Source organism: Haliotis rufescens, unplaced genomic scaffold (assembly GCF_023055435.1).
Source record: "Haliotis rufescens isolate VD_foot unplaced genomic scaffold, xgHalRufe1.0.p SCAF_12, whole genome shotgun sequence".
Lineage (NCBI taxonomy): Eukaryota > Metazoa > Mollusca > Gastropoda > Lepetellida > Haliotidae > Haliotis > Haliotis rufescens.
The window spans coordinates 12,310,942-12,318,233 of NW_025963802.1; positions in this window are offsets into that span (position 1 = coordinate 12,310,942).

A 7,292-nucleotide genomic window follows, 5' to 3' on the forward strand; every position below is an offset into this window, starting at 1 on the left:
TGGTAAGAATTATTGATACGCATACCCTTTGCAGAGAACTGCTTCCAGTAATAAAAGTTGAACATACGTGAATGCAATAAAAGCAACAAAACCGTTTCTATATTCATAAGAAGTCTCTGTTGAAAGCAGAGTACCATGGTACGATTATGACTATATCACGAGCATGTGTTTATGAATCACTATCAAATCGTGATGGCACTTGTTGATCGCAAAAAGGCGAGCGTATCCTACCCTACCGGTAATACCCGTCACAAACACATGCAAAGTTAAGTCAATTGTACACTTGAAAAAGGGGCGGTCGGGGAGCCTAGTGGTTAAAGCGTTCACTCGTCACGCCGAAGACCCGGGTTCGATTCCCGACATGGGTACAATGTGTGAAGCCCATTTCTGGTGTCCCCCGCCGTGATATTTCTGGAATATTGCTAAAAGCGGTGTAAAACCATACTCACTCACTCACTCACTCACTCACTCACTCACTTGAAAAAACACGGAAACATATGGCACGTCAAAATATTGAATTGCGTCAGATTATTTTTTGTCACTGTTGCGTCAAATTTGGAAATTTCCTCCCCATCGTAAAGCTTTACCGAGGCAGTGGATGTTGTATGTTTAAACAACTTCTGAGCATGAACAACGAAATTAAGCTCACCTTACGCAACTCACCTTACGCGACTAAACTTACGCAAGTACATTATGGCGAAACACTTGCTGTAACAAACTCCAACGAACCCTTAACATCAGTTCGATATAACGAACTTCGTGATTCACACGGTCAGTGACATTAATAATGAATGAGTTAATTGGGTTTTACGACGCTTATAGCAGTATTCCCACAATATCACGGCGGTTTACACCATGGGCTTCAGACATTGTTCCCGTGTGGGAATCGAACCCGGGACTTCGGCGTGACGATTTACCCACTAGGCTAAACACCCGACCCAGTGACATGTATAACCATCCGGGGATTCAAATTGGGTTCTTTGTAACCGATTGTTTGCTGTCTCCGACGGTCTACCCAGAGGACTATAACTGAATCAATACCATTCTCTTTGCAGAGGTAATTAAATGTATTTTGGAATTCAAGAGATGACAAATTTATTGTTAAGGTATCGTGTAATTACAGCTAATTTTACCCGGTGACCTTTTGAAGAAGTTACACTGAAAATTACAGAAAAAGATAATGACACTCTTCTTTGAAAGAATTATAAAAAGACTATTATCTAATTTGTGAATTCGAAAATAACCCAGTGGTGATAATTACCTTTAAAAAATCCAATCGAGAATTGCAAAAGACACTACACTATTTCAATCAAAACTACCTGGTTCCCTAATAACATGATCTAAATTTTAAAATCGCTTCAACTTGGTTTATTGAAAAGCCCGATCAAGCAAACATTGAAACAAAGGTGTTGAAAACGACCCCCTATTACTTGTAAGGAGAAATGTGACTTATAATTCAAATAGTAACAAGAAAACTGTTAGCTATATATGAAACCCCATTGACCAATCCTCCTGCGTAATATAATGTGTCAAATAATCCATGTATTTTATTCAGATGTATACCCGTGAAATAACGACGCTAAAAATAGCCGTCCAATCAAAGTACATACATGTGCGAGAGAAATGTTGTGCAAAGCTAGTGAAAAGAGAGACGGTGACGTTACCCCCTGTAGGAAAGCTAGGAAAACTAAATAATATTCTGTGTAATCGAGGATGTGGACAAACATGGTAGGTCATTTCACTGTCACTCTGCCCTTAAAATTGGGCGTAAGTTTGAAGAGGACACGGGTGGCTCAGTCGTCTAAGCCGCCGCAATTAGCTGTACGGAGTTGCGTCCCTTGGGCACGCCATGAACACAGGATCGTGGGTTCCAATTCGAACCCATGATCATAGGTTTCTCGCCTCAGATGATTTGGCTACCTGTGCACCCTGATCTAATTTCCATATACATCATTGCATATTCCGGGGCAGAACACCCTACATGCCGTAAGAGATAACGCATATGAACTTCGACAATTATTGACTTGCCTTTGCATGTATTTGTGATGGTGCCACCTTTTCGCCAACACCTAGTATCATCTAGATCTGATAGTGATTCATTAACACATGCACATGATATTATGGTATTGCTTATAGTTATGGATAGGGTTTTGTCGCTGTTATGTACGCAACAATATCTGATCTTGCCGGTAGTATAATCGTGGATTGTTACTCATGATGTCAACCACCGGTTTATGTGGCCCTGACCTGAAGACTGAAATGTTAAGTGAAACAACTGACTGCGGCACACCACAACATACATTCACTCACTTACTCCGATTAATAATTTTCTAAATGCCTCGACATTGTTTAATCATTAATATAAATTCCTTAAATGTAACAAATTCATCTTTTTTAAATATGCAGTGCCTTTAGATCATGGAGTATGCTAGTTTACATAGATACGATACAATACACACATTCAAAACCTCGATGTATGCAAGATTATCACCATGTGTTTGAAGCAATACAGCTTAAAGCTAAGCATATAACAAAAGTTGTATGATCAAGGTTACAACATTCAAGGTCTCAACTAAGCTTTAAAAAGGTTTTATGGTAAAAATGTGGAGGACATTTCCAAATTTGACGTATGAATGACAACAGTTGACTTGCCTTTGCATGTGTTTGTGACGGCGCCACCGGTGGGGCAGGGTACGCTCACCTTTTCGCGAGCACCAACCATGGCGGCGTTGTCTGTTTGTTAAACGCCGCTCTCAGCAATACTCCATTTGCCCGTCTGTTAAAAGCGGCGTTAAACCAGTTCACTCCAGTTGCCTGTGAATGATTGAATCTGGACCAGAAAACAGTGTGGTTTTGTGAGCAACGATCCCCGCCGTCGGGTTACAGTGACAAGCAAAAAACAACCCGAGCCATTAAGTCGCATACGACGACAAACACAAATGCTGGGGATCAATTTGATCTCGGACTCCCCACAGGGTCTTGAACTAAGATAAACTCTGTAGGGAGTTTTGGAAAAAGGCCGTGCCAATCAAAAAAATGCCATCATTAGTTATGAAAATACTATCCAAATATACAGAATGTGACAGAACGTGCACAACAAGCAGAATTGGACATCATTTGTTCCTAAACGACATTATAACTTTTTCGTTCTCAATCTGCGACCTGTGTTTTTGCAGGGATACTTCCATCTTCCACTGAGGTCCCGTTTGTACAAAAACTCAACTCACTTCTTTTAAGACCAAGGTTTCATTCACAACATGCTATATGCCATCCATTTCAAATATTTTCTTGGCCGAATCTCGGAATTTCGAGATTAACTATGTAGACATAATCTAAGTTCAAAACGCCAAATTAAAGTGCTGGGACTCCAATTTTATCAATTTAAACCATGTGTTAATGTGGCCATCCGTTTCACGAAAATCAGCCCACGATAAATTTTTCATCTGTCAAGTTTCACATTATGACCATTAATGATGTTTTTTTTCATAATTGAATATTGATTAATTCAAAGTAAATGGCACCACACAATAGCCCACGGGTAAGGGTTCGATTGGTATAGTTAAATTTCAGTTTTAAATGGAAAGTGGTCTGAAAAGTGTGCCATCATTTCTAATTTGAAAGATTGTAATTCTGGTGTTTTTCATTACAGCACGATTGAATGAACAGATAGAAAGGAGTTGTAATGATGTGTTTTAATGCAGTGATTGAAGTACCCTATTTTCAGTGATGATTCGGGTATTTTAATTTATATTTCCGTTTCAGTTCTAATCAAACTTTTTTTCTAAAGCACAAATCCTTCTCTTAACCTTTAGGCTGTGTTCCAAGGACTTTTGCGGCCTCCCGCAGGACATCAATACCGTTATTAAGTTTTGAAATAGTTTAAATGTGATGTAATGATTAATACTAATGAGTCTTACACATATTTTCTTGTCCGACCGGAGAGCGGAAGGTCGGGGTTCGATCCCCGGCCGCGTCATACCAAAATACGATAATAGATGGTACTTGCTGTTACCTTGTCAGACGCTAGGCATTAAAGGGCTAATACAAGGACTGGTCGGCTCGGAATCAGTATACTGTGTCTGAGTGGGGCATTCAGTTTAAACTTTCAGTGGTATCTCAGTGTGGTAGCACTATGAAATCGGCATCAGTCCGGACTAGTAGTACAAGCACACACACACACACACACACACACACACACACACACACACACGCACGCACGCACGCACGCACGCACGCACGCACGCACGCACGCACACACACACACACACACACACACACACACACACACACATACACACACACATGCATGTACGTCGCTTGGATAATCTTGGACACGACGTTAAACCCCAATTCACCTCACCTCACATATAAACTAAGCGGCAAAAGAAAGTATAGGTTGGCAATTTGTAATCTTCCTTAAAACAGCGATAACTAGTGGAAAGTGGGTATTGGGAATATGACTGCCCAGGAACAGGTACCAAAAACCACCTCACCCGAACGCGCCACCTTTGACGGCGCTCGTGCGGTGACCAAAAAATGGTGAAACAAGTTTCCCGCCTATGGCATAAACTGCACGTGCATGTTAGCTGTATAAATGCGTTTGTCTGCAGGGTATAACCACATGTGATGAAAGCACACAAAAGAAATGCCACGACTGTCACAGGAGCAGAGAGAGAGAGAGCCATCGGTATGACAGAAATTGCCAGAAGGTTAGGTTGTACACCATTGACAGTAGCCAGGCTGATTCAACGGTACAGGCAGACAGGGAGGACACAGGACAGGCCTAGAACCGGACGACCCCGAGTGACAACACCACTGGAAGACGGTCAGATACGGCTCACTCACCTGCGAAACAGATTCGTAACGGCGACGGCGACGGCGACGGCGACGGCGACGGCGACGGCAGCCACAACAGCGTTGGGACATCCCATTAGCCAACGTACAGTACTACGACGACTTCCTGCTGCTGGAATCCGAGCGAATCGTCCTTTCCGAGGAATTGTACTGACTGCTCAACATCGACGCCTGAGACTGCGATGGGCGAGGCAGGTTCGACGCTGGCAAGGGAAAATTGGCGTCGAGTGCTGTTTACTGATGAAAGTCGGGTTAACTTGTTTCGAAATGACGGCAGAGAACGAGTTTATCGACGCAGAGGGGAACGTTTGGCTCTGGCGTGTATTCGAGAGGTCCATCCATTCGGCGGGGGAGGTGTCATGGTGTGGGGTGGTATTTGTGGAAATCAGAAGACTGACTTGGTGATTATACATGGAAACCTGAACGCTGTGCAGTACAGAGACCAAGTGTTGCAGACATTTGTGCTTCCATTCTTACAAAACAAACAGCAGGGGACATTGTTTCAACACGACAATGCCAGGCCCCATACTGCAAGCTTTTAAGACTGACTCGGAACTTTCTAAACCAGCAGAACGTTGACGTTTTGCCCTGGCTTGCCCACTCCCCCGATATGAATCCTATTGAACATCTGTGGGACCATCTTGACAGGCAAATTAGAGCACGTCATCAGCCTTCCGTCAACAGACAAGAATTGCAGCAGGCCCTGAGAGACGAATGGCAACGGATTCCAGTCCACGTCATCAGGAGAATGACGTCATCGATAAGGCAGCGTATCACAGCATGCATTGAGGCAGCTGGAGGCCATACACGCTATTGAAGGCAACTGTGTCGACAATGAACTTGTAATGTCTCTGACAATGTTTTGGTGACATTTCAGACAACTTTTGAAAATGAAATTTCTTACCCAACCATTGCTTACCTTGATTACTGTGATTGCGCAATTTCATTCATACTGTGGTTGATCAATTATTTTTACCCGTCCCTAGATTATATCATAATTTACAACAAAACCTCTTCTTGTTATTTTTTTATCGATCATGGAACTGCCGCCCAGTTTATTTTCAACACAACAGGTATCTATGTGAAATATCGGGAAAATACACCTGTCAGTATGTATCTGTGACATATTTGATAGGGTTGTCTTGGTAAGTTAAAAGACAATCATCAAAGATGTATTGAATCATCGACTCGCTCAAATATGTTCGCAAAACAAAGAGGCTTTCTTACTAAACACTTCAGTAACAACCGATCAAACATAGCCTGTCTGCACTCAAAGGTGTACGGGCGTGTTGAGTATATAGAAGTAAAAGTATAGGATATACATACAATGCATCTTCGACAATCTAACTTGTTGGGCTTATATTTTACATAAAATATCAAAGGTAACAACCTTTCTATTAGGTCATGATGTAGAATCGATCTTTGACATTCCCACGTTCCGTATCATCAGCAGCAACCCGATGCTACATACGACGTCAACATCTACTTTTAACGACATTTCCCCACCATTAATGTTCTGCATCTAGAGTGATAATCACATCAAGGCAAAGCGAGCTTCAATTATCCACCTCATAACACTGCAAGCAGCATGCATATCGTGTTATTATGTGTAAAGTTTGTCAGGTACTGTCATCTTATATGCATAGTTATTCTTTACTCGTTACTAAAATAAATCTTAAAATGTTATTAGTTTGCGAATTCAAGTAGGCTGATCCTGGAAAATCACAAGAGACACGTAGCTGTATCACAGCTTGCCATTTGAGTGCTGCACATTACATCACAACCTGAAGGCTTACGCAATACACATGTGTGCCACTGAAGGGGTTCCAGGTACCAGAAACCCATGCTTGCCATACAAGGCGACTAATTAAAGGTGAGCTGAAATTTGCTTTAACGTCGAGTCCAAGATTATTGCACTTATATAGCGACGTGCATGCACGTGTGTGTATGTGTGTGGCTGCTTGTACTAGTCCGGACTGATGCCGATTTATAGTGCTAGCTCACTGAGATACCATGCCGCAGTTTTAACATGAATACCCCACTCAGACACAGTATACTGACTCCGAGCCGACCAGTCCTTGTTGTAGCCCCTTAATGCCGAGCGCCAGACAGGTTAACAACAAGTACAATCTTTTAACGTCTTTTGGTATGACGCGGCCGGGGATCGACGGGCGAACGCTCTACCACTAGACCACGGAGGCGGTCCTAATTAAAGGGATCGGATGGTCAAGCTTGGTAAAATGGTTGATTGTCAACCTTCCCCGACGGCAGTGCTGATAATATTGATCATGGGTTTGTCTGGTCTCAATACAGGCCGTTGTAAACTTTTGAGTGGGTCGATAAAAAACATAAAAAAACTACCGTGGGTATATTGACGTTCAGCCTTTCAACACGTTTGTCACTCTCACGTTTTGTTGGTTGGTTTGTTGTTTAACGCT